Here is a 17,192-nt window from a genome sequence, read left to right on the forward strand (position 1 = left end):
TGTTTATTTACTCCTTGCTTCCTACCATGGGCTCATTTGTATGCAACTCCTTCTATCTCTCAATATGATGCAACTATATTGGCTTTCTTTTAGTCCCACAATCTTCTTTCTGCTTCACTCCCTTTATATGTCTTTAACCCGAAAAGCTACTTCTTGATGTGCAAACGACTCCTCCCTAAAACCCCTGAACTAGCTAATTCCTACCCCAGTCACTGTCTCAAGAAAGTATCCTATGATCTTTCTTGCACATCAAGTTACTTCTTGATGTGCAAACAACTCTTTCCAAAAACCCCTGAACTAGCTAATTCCTACCCCGGTCGTTGTCTCAAGAAAGTATCCTACAATCTTTCTCCTAAACTAGATTAAGTGAAACACACTCTCAAGTGCTCTTCTCAAGAGCACTAGTCATAACTATAATGAAATAAGCATTTCTGTAACCAGCTGTTTAATAACTAATTCCCTCCCGGAATTTACAGTTCTAGAAGGGCAGAAAATGAGTATATCTTGTCACTACGATAGTCTAATCAAGCATGGCATATGATAGGCATTAATAAGTATTTAAAGGAAGGAATGGAAGCTTATTCTTACTATCAAAGAAAAAGGAATGATTTAAAAGATTTAAAAGAAGAATTCTGAACTCTTTCTCTGAGACCAAAGGGGAGATTTTTTTACCCTAAGAAAAAAGAATCGCATTTTTAATCTGAACTTATGTTATGTGTACATCTCTCTTTATTCGGCTTGTTAACTACTATATTCAAGACCTCTATCTCCCTATTGTGTTACTAGATATTTTCATATTGAAAATGCTATATTAAATCTCCCACTATATAATTGTATTTTGTCAAGTTAAACTCAGATTTCAAATATTTCTTTCTTTTTATATTAAACTACCTATTTGGTTTATAAAAAATTTTACCTGTTGTATTTTGTTAAATAAACTTTACCTTTTAGTAACCCCTTTTTTCCCTTTGTCTTTTTTTACTTTAGTATTTTTAACTTAAATTCTACCTTGTCTAGCATCAATACTGCCATTCATTTTCTCTCTTTTTTTAAAAAGTAAGCCATTTCTTGGCCAGCCACAGTGACCCATGCTTTTAATCCCAACACTCTGGGAGGCCAAAGCAGGAGGAACACTTAAGCTTAGGAGTCCGAGACCAGCCCAAGAAACACAGCTAGATCTTGTTTCTACTAAAAATTAAAAAAATTAGCCAGGTGTGTCACGTGCCTGAGGTCCCAACAACTAGAGAAACTCAGGCAAGAACACTTCAACCCAAGAAACTAAGGCTGCAGTGAGCTATCATCTTGCCACTGCACTCCAGCCCAGGCAACAGAGTAAGACACTTTCTTTAAAAAAACAAAACACACACACACACACACACACACACACCCCAAACAAACCCCAAATACAAACTTTTCTTTTCTCAAATCTCTTTTCCTTTTACTTTCCTTTCAAAACTCTTGGACTAAGTCTTTAAATTTCATCTCCTTTACCACTTTATTCTTTATTCTCTCCCTTGGTGATTTCCATGTCGTGAGGATTTTAAACACTATATACGCTAATGACTCCATCCTGGACCTCCTTCCTGAACTCCAAATCGGTATATCCAACTGCCTATTTGATATCTCCATTTGGATGTCTAACAACCATCTCAAACATACTTTGAACATTAATTCCTTATACTGCGTTTCATGCTTCTTCTACAATACTCCTAATTTTGATTAAAGACAACTCATTCGTCCAGTTGCTTTGGCCAAAAAATCTTGTTATTATCCTTGACTCTTATCTTTTTTACCCCACTTCTGGATCGTGAACCTCTATCTTCAAAATACATAAAAAATTCGACGATTTCCAAGCCACCATGCTCCCTTCCCAGCCTCTTAATTATCTTTTTAACCTTTGTCACTCCTTGGCAGTTTAACATAGCAACCAGAGATTCTATTAAAACACAGGTTGGATCATGTCACTCTTTTTGAAATGCTTCAGTGATTTTCTTTCGCATTCAGACCAAAGGCAAAATCCTTATAATGATCTACAAGTTTTGAATATGAATAATAACACTTTACACCAAAAATCTGCCTTGATATTCTTTTCTCCTCTCAATAAAATATAAGCCAGTATCTTATTTGAGAAAACAATACTTACACTATGTGCTATATAAATTGGTGAGAATATAACATTAGCCAAAATGGAGCGGAGGAGTCTTTCTTTTCTCAGATCTAATATGTGAGAGATGGGAAAGTTCTTCGAAGTTTATATCTTAGATTACATTATAAGGAATTACAATCTCTTGCTCTATGACCATTATCTGCTATTAGCATAAACATACCCATGTATATATATTCTCTAAATCAGCTACATCTTAAATCAGCTTCCTTGACCCGCTCCAGTATGTCTAAACAGAACTGGGTACGCTCCAAACTCTGATGCATGCCATTCCTTATTTGGAAACCCTCTTGACCTTCTCCTGACTAGCTTCCTCTTCTTCCTTGCCTTCTTTCCCCCTTACCTATTCAGGAAATTTCCAAGTTTTTAGCCAATAGGGTCAAGCATAGAATGTGAGGTCCTGTTCCGGCCAATGGAAACTGGACACAGCAGTAGATCGACTGTGTCAGGTTACGAAAGTTTTATGTCCCTGTCTCCTTTGTTCAGGTGTGCTCTTGTGACAAGACTGCCGGTGAGTTGCAACCTTCCTGCAGGAAGTAAACTAGCTTTGCTGAGTGATCCATTGTCTTGGTGTGGATTTTTCCTGACATTATAAACCCATTTTCAACATAAAACACTTAGAACTCTTGAATTCAAGATGCAATACAAAAGCAGATGGTATTATACGGTTAATCATAAAGCAAATATTAGAGGGAGAATATACAAATTTATGGGAGAAGTGTTTATAGTTCTAATGTCAACAAACCAACCTCTCCTTTCAAATCAAATGAATAAACATTTTGGTTCAGCTTCAGGAAAAATTGACTCCAGTTATAGTTGCTCTGATTCTAATTGTTTAAATTTGTTCCTGGTAAAAAATACATGAAACTATCTGTCGTATTACCATTTTTTTTCACGTGAATTTAAATGATCTAAAATAATTGGTCTCATTCAATGTGGCAGATTAAAACAACCACATGATTAGTACTCATTGTATGCTTATACCAAAATATCCCACGTACCCCTTAAATATATATACCTACTATGTACCCACAAAAGCAAAAAATAAAAACCACAAATTATCTGCTAGTCCTCATATTGAGGTAATGGCTAATTTCTCTCCTTTTGAATCTGGGCTGATCTTTGTGACATGCATGGTGAGTAAAATGCAGCAGAAATTAGCTTTTGAGATTCCCAAGGCTATGTGGTAAGAAACCTTACATCTTTCAACCAAGCATGTTGACAATGCTTTTGGGGAACCCTGATCTACTATGTTAAATGTCACATGACCATTAAAAGCCATGCTTAATTATTCTGTACGCAGATGCTACATGTGATATCTCAGTTGAGCTCAGCATTCTGGCTGTCTCTACCAAGGTGGCACTTTTACAGGTGAAGCCATCTGGAACCATTATGGCCAGCCCACCTACCAGTTGAATACCTTCAAATAACCTCCATCATTACCACATGAACAAAGCCAAGCCCTACCTAAATTCCTGAACCACAAAATAGTGAGATATAGGAAACTGGCTGTTATTTTAAAACCATACTAAGTTCTGGGAGTAGTCTGTTACACAGCAACAGATGACTGAACAGTCAGTAACATTTTTTTTAGAATCAAATTGTCGGCCGGGCACAGTGGCTCACGCCTGTAATCCCAGCACTTTGGGAGGCTGAGGTGGGCGGATCACCTGAGGTTTGGAGTTCAAGACCACCAGCCTGACCAATATGGTGAACCCCTTTCTCAAAAAAAAAAAAGAAAAGAATCAAATTGTCAACAAAGAATTTTTCAAAGGTATATTTACAGTGTTCAAAAGTGGTAAAGGATTCACAGAGTGAATCAAAGGAAATAAGTTGGGAAATATGTTTATTCTCATATTCAGGAAGGTATTGTCATGACAATGGGGAAACTACTAATGTGACTGAGTCATCAATGAATTAGACTTGAGAATGGGTATGAAAATGAGGAGAAAATATTCATAAATGATACCTAGCTAAATGAGCATAGCAGGAGATGAAAACAAATCTATGACGTAGAAGTTTGGGAGACAGGGTATGGAATATTATGTTCTTGGTCTAGTTGGACAGAAACAAAAATGGAAAGCAGGAAATGTGAGGATACAGGAAAATGAACAGACAATGGGAACCATAAGTTATGTAGGATGGATATATGTTCTCTTAGCCTCAAGAAGAAACAGCCTTCAAACAATATGCAATAGTGGCAAAAACAGGTTTTTAATTATAATTCTGCCACTTACTAGTTGAATGACTTTATGTTATTCACTTAGTCTCTCTGAGGGTTTCCTCAAATATAAAGTGAGGTAATAGTACCTACCCTACAGAGTTATTTTAAAACTTAATAAAATAATTTATGTAAAATAAGTGTAAAGACAATAAATATTAAGTTTCAGATATGATATACTAGAAAAAAGTGTGTTTTAAATTATTACCATCAATACCATTAATAGGTAGCGCTCACTGAGTACCTTTTCTATGCCAGTCATTCTGCTGGATTACTTTTAATAAACATTAATCTTCAGTAGATTCTTGTCAGATACTGACTTCTCCACTTCATATTTATGAAACACCTGCATAAGTCGACAAAATAACTGCTTAGTAGTATTGTAAAATATTTTCCTTTAAAAATACAATTATTATTTCTTAACCCAATGACAGTAAGGACAAAAGATATATAAAATTTTACTGACAAAGACACTAGTATAATGAACGTAAGTAGTCAAAGAAAAAGGCCTTTAATAGAGGCCCCAAGGAAATATTATAGAAAATAAAAGCAAAATGGAAACATGGGGTAGGGATAGGCCAAGAAAATCTTAAAAGGGAATATGAGATGAGAGTCTTAAGAAAAATCTATTTCTTGTATTAGTTAGACTGGAGATTTTCTGTCACTGCTGACAATAAGAGCAGTTAGTGCCAGCTATTCATATTACTAGCTGCTTTACATTCATATCATCATTTAATTTTCATGGCAACCATGCAAAGCAGTTATCATTCAGTTCATTAAAAATTTATTGAGCACTTACTAGGTGCAAGGCATTGTGAATATACCTACACACAGGACAATACAGTGTCCCTGACCAAACCAGCTGGCAAACTATTATAGAAATGGAAGCCTTTTCAAAGAGGTTACAGTAATTTGCCTAAGTTCACACAGATAATAAAGACCAGAATCAGAATATGAATTCAAATCTTACTCTTAACCTATGTTCTTCACCACTACACTTACTGCCTTATTGCTACAATAAAATAATTTAAAATTCTGTAATGCTGACAAGCTACAAAACTATTTGAATATAAAATTTTCTCAAAAAACATTTAATAATGTGCAAAATTGTTTTATTAATAATCCATAATTTATTAAAGTTTTATTTAAATTTATTTCAATAATATATCATACTTACTGCAGTTATAATACTTAAAGATTAAAAATTTGGATATTAGTCCAAGAGGAAAATAGCTGTCATCCAAAGTTAAGAGCTTTATATTCACAGAGTTCTATATTATCTGGTCTAGTCTGATTAATCACTTAGGCAATCATGTGAAATAAAAAAATACTGAAGATAATAATAACAGATTTTAATGGAAAGCAAAAACATGAGTGGACAAATTATAACAATGCCATCTATAGGACAATTCGAAGAATACAGATAACTAACTTGGAACTTGCAAACATAATCCTTAACCACTTTAAACTAAAAATTCATTCACTCATAATTGGATCTTGCTCTACCCATTTATAAGACTAGAATTGCAATTTTTATATCCTATTATATATGAACTTTCTACAAATAGTAGAGAGCATCTTCACAGTCTCAGGGTGTTAATTGGGCCTTAACACTTATTATCTCTTTAGATTCTCATTCAAGCCAATCAGTTGGTATTTAATACAAACATTACATAGAAAGCCAAAACATGCCAACCAAGACTATTGTGCCTGCAGAAAAAGCTTCTCCTGAACACAAAAATTTTAAAGTAGGAGTATTCATCAGAATAACTAAATTGTAAAGTAAATAACCAAATACCACATAATGTTTCAGGCCACAGAAAGAAGAATGAATATGAAGGCAAGAAACCAGTCAATTTCGATAAAGGAACTGAACAAGTATTTTTAATAACTACCAACAACATTCAAAAATTACTCTAGTTATCAGATAAAGAGATATCAAGATAATGTCCTTAACTTATTCATGAAAGGAAAAAAAAAATCTCAGAGAATAACATCACTGGCCCAGAGATGCCAACTTTGTTTTTTGTTTTGACAAAAGACAATCTTGCTCTGTCGCCCAGGCTGGAGTGCAGTGGCATGATCTCGGCTCACTGCAACCTCCGCCTCGGTGGTTCAAGCAATTCTTCAGCCTCAGCCTCCCAAGTAGCTGAGATTACAAGGTGCATGCCACCACACCCAGCTAACATTTGTATTTTTAGTAGAGACAGGGTTTTACCATATTGGCCAGGATGGTATTGATGTCTTGACCTCGTGATCCACCCAGCCTCCCAAAATGCTCGGATTACAGGTGTTAAGCCACTGCGCCCAGCCAAGAAGCCAGCTTTAATTGGTTTAGTTACAACAAACTTTTTCTTTAAAATGCATTTTTCTTTAATTTTGTTTACAGAGATATTACTGGAAAGGACCTAAAAGTACTTAAAGATGGTAGAAAAGAAATCTGTAGTTCAAATCAGTCACACTTTAACATTCCCTTTATCAAAGGTAAGGAAAGGTAAACCAATTTCCCAAGGGTTTGCTTTTTGGCATTTATCTTCTCAACAAAACTGCCAAGGTACATAAAATCATCAAGTCTAGGCGTAACAACCCTATCAAATTAAGTGATTTATAAGTAATATAAGTACAAGAGCCTCAGAGTTCATTACTAATCAGCTTCGTAAAATGAAAAAGTTTCAAGAAAAGCCAAATCCAGGATTTTCTAGAACAAAACCTATGCTTTGTGCAGCAATACCAAATATCACCATTAGATAGCCAGAGTAATTCCAGAGAAATTAGTGTCCAGTATGCTTGACATTTCCTACATTTCATACTAAGTTAAAAGTATAATATTCGATAATGGCCAAAAGAAAACGGACCTCCCCCCGGCCACCCCCCCCTTTTTGCTTTTTACAGGGCTCTTAAGGACTCAAAATACTTTTTCTGTGAATATACTATTCAAGTGGGTAAACTCAGATGAGATTTTACCTATACTATGAATAGCATGATTCTTCTTATTGAAAAATCAAGCCAACAGGTTTAGGGTAAGAGTATAAAAATTATGATAACAATCCAATTTTTAAGAAATGGGTCAAAATTCAAGGTCATTATACAAAAAATAAAGGGGTGGAAAATGGGCAGTGATAGAAACTGGTAATACATTTTTAAGAAACACATTGAGTGGGCCAGGTAATGTGGCTCATGCCTGTAATCCCAGCAATTTGGGAGGCTGAGGCAGGCAGATCACATGAGGTCAGGAGTTCAAGACCAGCCTGGCCAGCATGGTGAAAGCCTGCCTCTACTAAAAATACAAAAATTAGCCAGGCGTGGCTGTGGGCGCCTGTAATCCCAGCTACTCAGGAGGCTGAGGCAGGAGAACCACTTGACCCCAGGAGCCAGAGGTTGCTGCAGTGAGCCGATATCGCACCATTACACTCCAGTCTGGGCGACAGAGCAAGACTTTGTCTCAAAAAACAAAAACAAAAACCGCAAAAACCAAAAACACACGTTGAGGAAAACATACATCAACAATAAAAAGTTAATAATTTCAGAACGATCCAAGATGGCCGATCGCTAACATCCCGGGATTGCAGCTCTCAGGGAAGGCCCGGAGAACTAGAGGACGCCACACTTTCAGACAAAGTCTGGTCGCTCACGGAGCAGAAGATCCCCCAGTGGTGGAAACACACGAGTCGCCAGCGCGACTCTCGTGGCCGGAGCAGTGGTTCCGCCGGCACCTCGGCGCGGCAGCTCTCGGCGCAGAGTAAACGGGACCGGTTCCCCTTCTGACCGAGGTTTGGAGCCCCGGGAAGGCAGAGTCGCCTACTACGGAAACAAGAAGGAAGCCCGACAGGAGAATCCTGGGCAGAAAAGCACCATCAGTCTTAACGCCGCTGCTCTGGTCCTGGGAACTAACAACCTGGACGTCCACTCAAGAGACCTAATCTGAAAGTTGGTAAATTCAAAGACGACAGGAGGATAAATTTACAATGACGGGAAGAAACCAGCGTAAAAAAGCTGAGAATACTCAAAGTCAGAACGCCTCTCCCTCTAAAGATGATCACAGTTCCACATCAACAATGGAACAAGGCTTGATGGAGAACGAGCGCCTCCTGATGACAGAATCACTCTTCAAGGAATGGATAATAACAAACTTCGGTGAGTTAAAAGAACACGTTGTAGCCCAAGGTAAAGAAACTAGGAACTTTGAAAAAAGGTTTGATGAAATCCTATTGAGAATAGACAACTTAGAGAGGAGTATGAGTGAATTAATGGAACTGAAGAATACAATACAGGAACTCCGAGAAGTATGCACAGGTTTAAACACTTGAATTGTTCAAGCAGAAGAAGGGATATCAGAGGTCAAAGTCCAACTTAATGAAATAAAACGTGAAGAAAAGATCAGAGAAAAAAGGATAAAAAGTAACGAGCAAAGTCTCCAAGAAATGTGGGACTATGTGAAAAGACCAAATTTACGTTTGATAGGTGTACCTGAATGTGACGGAGAGAATGAATCCAAGCTGGAAAATACCCTTCAGGATATTATTCAGGAAAATTTTCCTAAACTAGCAAAGCAGGTCAACATTCAACCCCAGGTAATACAGAGAACACCACAAAGATATTCCTCAAGAAGAGCAACCCCAAGGCACATAATCGTTAGATTCACCAGGGTTGAAACGAAGGAGAGGATACTAAGGGCAGCCAGAGAGAAAGGTCGGATAACCCACAAAGGCAAGCCTATCAGACTTACAGCAGATCTCTCAGCAGAAACTCTACAGGCCAGAAGAGAGTGGGGGCCAATATTCAACATCCTCAAAGAACAGAACCTTCAGCCCAGAATTTCATATCCAGCCAAACTAAGCTTCACAACTGAAGGAAAAATAAAATCTTTTATGAACAAGCAAGAACTCAGAGATTTTATTACCACCAGGCCTGCTTTACAAGAGCTTCTGAAAGAAGCATTAAACACAGAAAGAAACAACCAGTATTAGCCTTTCTAAAAATACACCAAAAAGTAAAGAGCACCAACATAAAGAAGAATTTACACCAACAAATGGATAAAACAGCCAGTCAACATCAAATGGCAGTAACCCTAAATTTAAATTGACTAAATTCCCAATCAAAAGACATAGCCAAAACCCAACGGCATGTTACATCCAGACCTGTTTCACATGCAAGGATATACAAAGACTCAAAACAAAGGGATGGAGAAAGATTTACCAACCAAATGGAGAGCAAAAATAAATAATAATTAAATAAAAAGCAGGAGTTGCAATTCTTGTATCGGATAAAATAGATTTTAAAGCAACAAAGATACAGTGGTAAAAGGATCAATGCAACAACAAGAGCTAACGATCCTAACACCCAGATAGGAGACTTAGATTCAATGAGACAGAAAATTAATAAGGATATCAAGGACTCGAACTCAGATCCAGAACAAGTAAACTTAATAAATATTTATAGAGCTCTCCACTTCAAATACACAAAATATACATTCTTGTCAATACCACATCACACCTACCCATTAGTTTAAATGAAACATTGATTGGCCATTATTAATACCCAATTTTTTTCAAAATAAAGCAATATTTCCATTTACTCTCCCTCTTTCTTCCTCTCCTTTACTTATTATTTTTTTTTTCTTTCCTTCTCTCAAAAAAAAAGAAATCAACTTGTAAACCTCTAGATCCAGGTCGGCAATGTCTCTTTCATTGCTTGATTTCCTTTCTTCCCTTCCCTCCCTCCCTTCCTTCCTTCCTTCATCCCTTCCTTCCTCCCTACCGTCCTTCTTCCCTTCCTTCCTGCCTTCCTCCCCCCCCAAAAAAAAAAAAAAGTTAATAATTTCTTGTCCCCCCAATTTATTCTTGAATTATGATTTATCAAAACTCAATATAATTAAACAAACTTTTAAAGCATCAATCAATTCTGTGTTGGTTCCATTCATTTTGGAATGCTGGCATTTTCATTAAAATAACTTTATAAAATGTAGGGTTTTATTCCTGTGGCAAATGAATTCTCCTTTCCCTAACTGAAGGCAAACTAAAATCCTCCCTGCTTTTTTGGTAAGCTTCAAAAGTGAGAAAGTAGTGACAACATGAACTTATTTTGACAAATTCCCAAGTCCTAACTCATCACTTTTGATTTTGACCTGGCAAGAATATAAGGAAAAACTATGCCAAGAAAAGCAATTAACATTTTCATGTAATAGTGAAGGCAGGCACAGTATTATAAGACAACAGTTCCAAGGGAAGAGCGTACTTTTTATTTTGCTTTAGTCTGAGTAGCGTAATAGAGTATGTCACCAGACTAATAGTTCTACATATAGTACTAGTTCTAATGATAATTTTACTAGTTTTAAGATTTTAACCTAGATTTTTACATCTACTCCATTTCAAAATAGTAGTCAAATCACAATCAATATGTACTCATGGAAATATCAGTAATGGTATTTTTTTTTTTTTCAGGAGATAAAATTTTCCTTTTCAAGTACATATAATACACTTTGGGTCCAGGTGTAAAAATGTGGTATAGGATCAATTTTTCTCGGTGGACATGGAGGAGTAGGAAGACACTTCAAAATTAGCTAATAAAGCGAGTATATTATTTGGTATTGAGGAGAGAATAAGGTAATCTGAAAGTTTTTTAAAGATAAGTAAACCTAACCCATGGTAAAATGTAATTTTTAGTAAGGTCCTGACTGACAAGATCAAAATAGTAAAAGCAAAAGATAATTACAGCAGCTAAAGCAGAAAATAGGAATGTAGAGGAAAGTGACAACTATAGTAGCAATACAGAGGAGAGAATGAGAATGTAAGTCCAGGCAGTCTTTGAAAAAATTAAGGAACAAAGAAAAAGATACATAAGGAGCCAGGCACAGGTTAAAGATGCCATGTATATAAGGTAGTCAAGCTACTGAGAGGAGGAGCACAGTAGTTAGTGGTAGGTGGTCACAGCAACAGACGACATTTTTCTTTGTTGAAAGGCATTTATAAAATCATTCCATTTCAATAATCACTAGTAGCAAAGAACATAATATGCCACGCACATTTTTTGAAATAGGTATGAACCAAAAGTGGAAGTCTTATAATTTTCATTTCAGAACAGTTTCTTGTTCTATTTTAATGCTTTCTTATTATCAAAAATAGTATCAATCATTAGATTGCCAAGTTCTGCCTATTAAAAAAGGAACAACTTTCTTTCTCTCTCTCTCTCTCTCTCTCTCTCCCTCCCTCCCTCCCTCTCCCCGTCCCTCTCTCTCTCTTCCGCTGCCACCTCCCTCCCTCCCGGGTTCAGGCAATTCTCCTGCCTCAGCCTCCTGAGTAGCTGCGATTACAGGCACACGCCACCATGACCAGCTAATTTTCTGTATTTTTTGTAGAGACGGGGGTTTCACCATGTTGACCAGGATGGTCTTGATCTCTTGACCTCGTGATCCACCCACCTCGGCCAGCCAAAGTGCTGGGATTACAGGCTTGAGTAACTGCGCCTGGCCAAAAGGAGCAACTTTAAACTTAGACAAATATCAAAAGTTGAGAGTTGCATTTGTCCTAAAGCAATGTGCTCATTACTCATTCAAGGTCCACTTATATGATTTCACCAAATCTGAGTATCATCGGTGCACTATTATTTACTTTATGTTTTTCTTTAAAATGGCTATTTGTTGAAATATAAATTGATAGGATGCTTGTAACAAGTGTCTCAAGTGACACAAATCTAAATGCGCTGCAAGTTCTGCTATCATCAATTTATGCTTTCTTAGTCTCTGAAAACATTTGCATTTGTGTCACTTGAGAAGCCTTTTCTTTTTTTAATCCCAAGAAATCAGAAGTATAACATGTAGTTATATTTTTCTGATATTCATATCCTCCTATAAAAAAGCTGCCTACTGTAATAGCTTAAAAAATGGGTATTTCTGGGCTGGGCATGGTGGCTCATGCCTGTAATCCCAGCACTTTGGGAGGCCGAGGCGGGTGGATCACGAGGCCAAGAGATCGAGACCATCCTGGTCAACATGGTGAAACCCCGTCTCTACTAAAAATACAAAAAATTAGCTGGGCATGGTGGCGCGTGCCTGTAATCCCAGCTACTCAGGAGGCTGAGGCAGGAGAATTGCCTGAACCCAGGAGGCGGAGGTTGCGGTGAGCCGAGATCGCGCCATTGCACTCCAGCCTGGGTAACAAGAGCAAAACTCCGTCTCAATAAATTAATAAATAAATAAATAAATATAAATTTTAAGAAGAAAAATAAAAATCTGAGAAAAAACTCATTTTTAAAAATATAAAAAAAGTTTTACGTTAAAATAGTATTTAAATGTAGCTATCATTAAATTTAAATAGCAAAGCAAAATCCCAAAACTCTATCAGCTCTCCAAATGAAAGAAGAGTTACAGAGTAACTGGGCAAATCACTAAACTTCTCTCAAAATCCGTTTACATTTATTATACAGTTTTGAAGGTAATACATAAAAATGGATTATGTGATAAACAGTCAATATATGAGAGGAAAGCCACTGTTTGTCACTAAAAGTGATTCTGGTTGAGTGTCAATGCTTGGAACCAGAAGTGTTTCAAATTTTGGATTTTCAAATTTTGGCACATCTGCATATATGTAATGAGATGATATCTTATGGATGGGACCCAAGTCTAAACACAAAATTCATTTATGTTTCACATACACCTCATACACACAGCCCAGAGTTAATTTCTCATACCTTTGCGCATTACACAAAGTTTTGAATGCAACCTGTCATGAGGTCAGGTGTGGAATTTCCTAATTGTGGCTCCATCTAGGCACTCAAAAAGTTTTGGATTTTAGATTTTTTGATTAGGGGTACTCAGCCTGTAATTCTCTTTTAGTAGAATTTAATAAGCAGAATTATGGCAACAATGGCCATTATCCATAAATTTTAAAGACTATGCATATTTCTTGAGATAAAATACAATATGTGACAGAGACATTTACTGTTTGCCAAACAACCATGTGCTTTCCACATTTCCCAGACACTTACCAATAGAGTCAGGTAACTAGTTCTGGTTACTAGGCTATGTGTAACTGAATAATCTGGATGTCATTTCATGGCCGAAAGTTTTAACAGCCACAGAAGACGCTCTAGCTCTTTATTTCCATGTGGTGGTCACTGTGGAGGCCTAATGTTCCAGATGTATAGATATACATTGTCAGAAATTCCATCAGTGAGGTTTCTTGAGCTACTGCATGGAGTAGATCTACTACTCCCTGACAAACTGTTGGATAGGTAATGTGAGCAAGAATCAACCCTAGTTGTATTAAATAACTGAATTAAATCCTATTCTAATACAGTGTTTAGTAATAATAGATTATAAAAATAATTTATTGTTGTCCATATACTTAGTAAGTTTGCCTGCAAAGAGAAGAACCCCATGACAAACCAGCTGTTATACAGCAAATGTTATTTTATCTTAACCATTTTCCATCATCAATGAAGAAAAGCACAAACATGTAATAAACACAATTGTATTCAATCTCTAATATGCTAACATATGCAGAAATATATTAAGAAAACTAAACTGGGCACCGTGGCTCACACCTGGAATTCCAGCACTTTGGAAGGCTGAGGCAGGAGGACTGCTTGAGCCCAGGAGTTCAAGACCAGAAAAATTGGGAGTTTCTCTACAGAAAAATTAGCCAGATGTGGTGGCCACTAGCCCAGGAAGTAGAAGACGCAGTGAGCTGTAATCACGCCACTGCACTGCAGCCTGGGAGACAAAGCAAGACTCTGTCTCAAAAAAGAAAGAAAACTAGACACTTTTTTGTGCCGGGCATGGTGGCTCACGCCTGTATTCCCAGCACTTTGGGAGGCCGAGGTGGGTGGATCACGAGGTCAAGAGATTGAGACCATCCTGGTCAACACAGTGAAACCCCATCTCTACTAAAAATACAAAAAATTAGCTGGGCATGGCGGTGCGTGCCTGTAGTCCCAGTTACTCAGGAGGCTGAGGGAGGAGAATTGCCTGAACCCAGGAGGAGGAGGTTGTGGTGAGCCGAGATCGCGCCTTTGCACTCCAGCAAGTGCAAGAGTGAAACTCCGTCTCAAAAAAAAAAAGCATTTTTACCTAACAAGAAGCACTTACAATGCAAACCACATTTGCCTTATCCCTTTACACATACATTATTTCGTGTGTGCTGAACCACTGGAGTTGTTTCATTATAGCATTTTACCCTATGTAAAAGGACACTTTCCTATACAGCAACAAATTGTCACACTTAAATTAAACATTATCTAAAATATAGTCCACATTCAAATTTCTGCAATTAATCCAATAATGTCCTCTAAAAATATAATCTGGAATCAATCAATCAAATCAGGTTGCATTTGGTTATCATGTTTCTTTTAGTCTCTTTTAACCTTGAACAATTCCAAAAGCTTTATTTTTAATATTTCAAGATACACATTTTTGAAGACTTAATGCCCATTGTGTGTTTCAGAGTGTTCCTCAGTTTGGATTGCTCTGATTTTTTTTTCCCCTCATGATTAAATTCAGGTTGAAAGAAACTGTTTCTATAATAAAAACAATTAAAGAAAGTAAACCATAACAAATTTGCTTGGCTAATAGAAACAACAGAGAAAACAGTGAAGATAAGGAATCAACAATACATGTTCTCTAGGATATACTCTAGCCACTCTTACTCTGAATCCACATGCTGATGATTCTCGACTTCACCTTGCCCTAAACCTGAGGCTTATACAACCAACTGCCTGCGGGACATCTTCAACTAGCTCTCCTACAGACAAACCAATATCACCATGTTCAGAACTCATCTCAGCCACTAAAGTTACTGCTATTCTCTCTCCTCCCTATATTCCTTCTCTAACTTATGTGTCAGCACTTCATCTAATCTCTAAAGCCTCATCAAGATGCTTCCATCTGCCTTACTACACATCAAATAAGGCACCAAGCCTATCAATTTTAACTGTATTTCTTAAATCCACTCTCTTTTATCCTACTGTACTGCCTGTCTTGTAAGGTCTTAGGATTTATTCTTTCCTAGATTCTTGCAATAACCTAATTGGGTTTTCATCTTCTAGTCTTACTATTTCTATAGTTAGCTTCCTCATTGTATCAGACTAATTTATTTAAAACACAAATTTGAATGACTCCCCTCTTAAAACTCTTCAAATGGTTCTCCTTCAAGTACAGAATAAGGCCAAACTGTTTGCATTACCTACAAGGTTTTATAAAGTTCACTGCTTATCTACATCTCTGTTTACTTCTAGATTTACACTAGCTCCTTCTTCGATACATCATTTTCCTTTCAGTTACTGGATATCAGCTTTGTAATTTCTGCTAATTTTTCTCTGTGATGAAAGATATTTTAAAGGGGTAGAAGAACAATGACATTTGAAGTTCATTAACTTTTGTCTAGCAAACTTCACAATTAATAATTTGATTAGGAAGTACTTGCTGAGCCTCTATATTATGTTCAAGATGTTATATTTAAGTACTGTGAGAATACAAGAGTTGTCAGACATGTACTCTGCTCTAGGAAGAGTTTCTAGTATAGAATATAGAATATAGGATTTTTTTTTTAAAGCACACATATAATTACAGTACAATGTAGAAAATAACAAGGGTCATAAATAAGATTCAAATAAGATCAGAGGAGGGACAAATTATTTCTAATTAGCAAAGGCCAGAAGGAAATCAGGGAATATTTCCTAGAGGAAGTAGCAGTTTTCAGCCTAAAGAGTATGAAAGATTTGGCAAGGGCATGAAGGAAATAATCACTGTTATTGCCAACTCACTTTCTTAACTATTCTAAATTAGTTTTCTGCTCCTGCACATGAGAAATAAAACATATTCCCTTAGTGATAATGACTCATTAAAACTGATTCTCAAAGGGAGAAAGGTAATAAATGGGATGCCATCTCAGAATGTGATGACTGTCACTTAGGAGAAAGCTCTCTAGATGCTATGCCCTCCCTACTACATCCTCCAAATGGGAAATTGCTATCAAGGGAATACTTTACTGACCAATTTGTAGTTGGTTTCTCCAGATTTCTGCAGTCTTCATTCATACAATGCTAGCCTAGATATTTTTAAAATGATCTTTTCTCCTCCTGATTCAACTGAGGATTTCTCAAAGGGAAGATAAAAGACATGGAGTAACGCCAAACTTAACAGATATTAGAAAAAGAGCAGACATGCTTACTCATTACAGAATTCCTACCCCAAAACACAATTCACGACACAGGCTTCTCCCATAAATATATCAATTTTAAATCTTGGCTACAATCTCTTGCTGGTTTTGCTAACACTCTCCCTCCTAGAAGAGTTGCGTCAGTGTGCTAGCATATACAATTATTTAGCAATAGATCACCGGTACTGAAACAGTAGTATCCCTTTACCCCTACCTTCTTACTCCATCACTAAAAAAAGTTAAGATAAAAAATAATTTATAGAGTAAAGAGGTACAAATTGCTAAAGCAATATTTTCATTGGGGTATACTCTCCACAGCTGGAAATACTAGAGCTGAAAAGAGGCCGGTTTCACAGGCTACTGTAATAATCTAGGCATAAAGTAAACGACAATAAAGGCAGTAAGAATAATAAAGATATGTGGAAAAGATGTGCAGGTTGGACCCAACAACTAAAGAAGATATGGAAGCAAAGGCAGAGAAACAGTTAAAACATGAAAAACTGTGAGCCTAAGGTGCCCATAATAGTGCTGCTTATTGCGCTGTTACCAGGTCCTTTTCAAAATATCTTTGGGTAGAGATTCAAGAAGTAGGCTTTACTGAAAGTACAATTGTGCAGTCTAAAGGAAGAAATGAGGAAAAATGATTGGGAGAACC

General features: G+C 36.8%; 1 protein-coding gene across 3 annotated transcripts in view; it reads right to left on the minus strand.

Annotated features, from left to right (window-relative positions):
- NIPBL (NIPBL cohesin loading factor) overlaps positions 1–17,192 on the minus strand; it is a 198,499-nt gene that overhangs the window by 147,229 nt on the left and 34,078 nt on the right. The window contains exon 2 of one of the 3 annotated variants that reach the window (XM_035291672.3): positions 4,630–4,731. The exons of the other annotated variants lie outside the window; for them this stretch is intronic. The gene's annotated coding sequence lies outside the window, so the exon portion shown is untranslated. The remainder of the gene's footprint in view (positions 1–4,629; positions 4,732–17,192) is intronic. 3 annotated transcript variants of the gene reach the window in all.

The sequence above is a fragment of the Callithrix jacchus genome, chromosome 2 (genome assembly GCF_049354715.1).
Source record: "Callithrix jacchus isolate 240 chromosome 2, calJac240_pri, whole genome shotgun sequence".
Classification (NCBI taxonomy): Eukaryota; Metazoa; Chordata; class Mammalia; order Primates; family Cebidae; genus Callithrix; species Callithrix jacchus.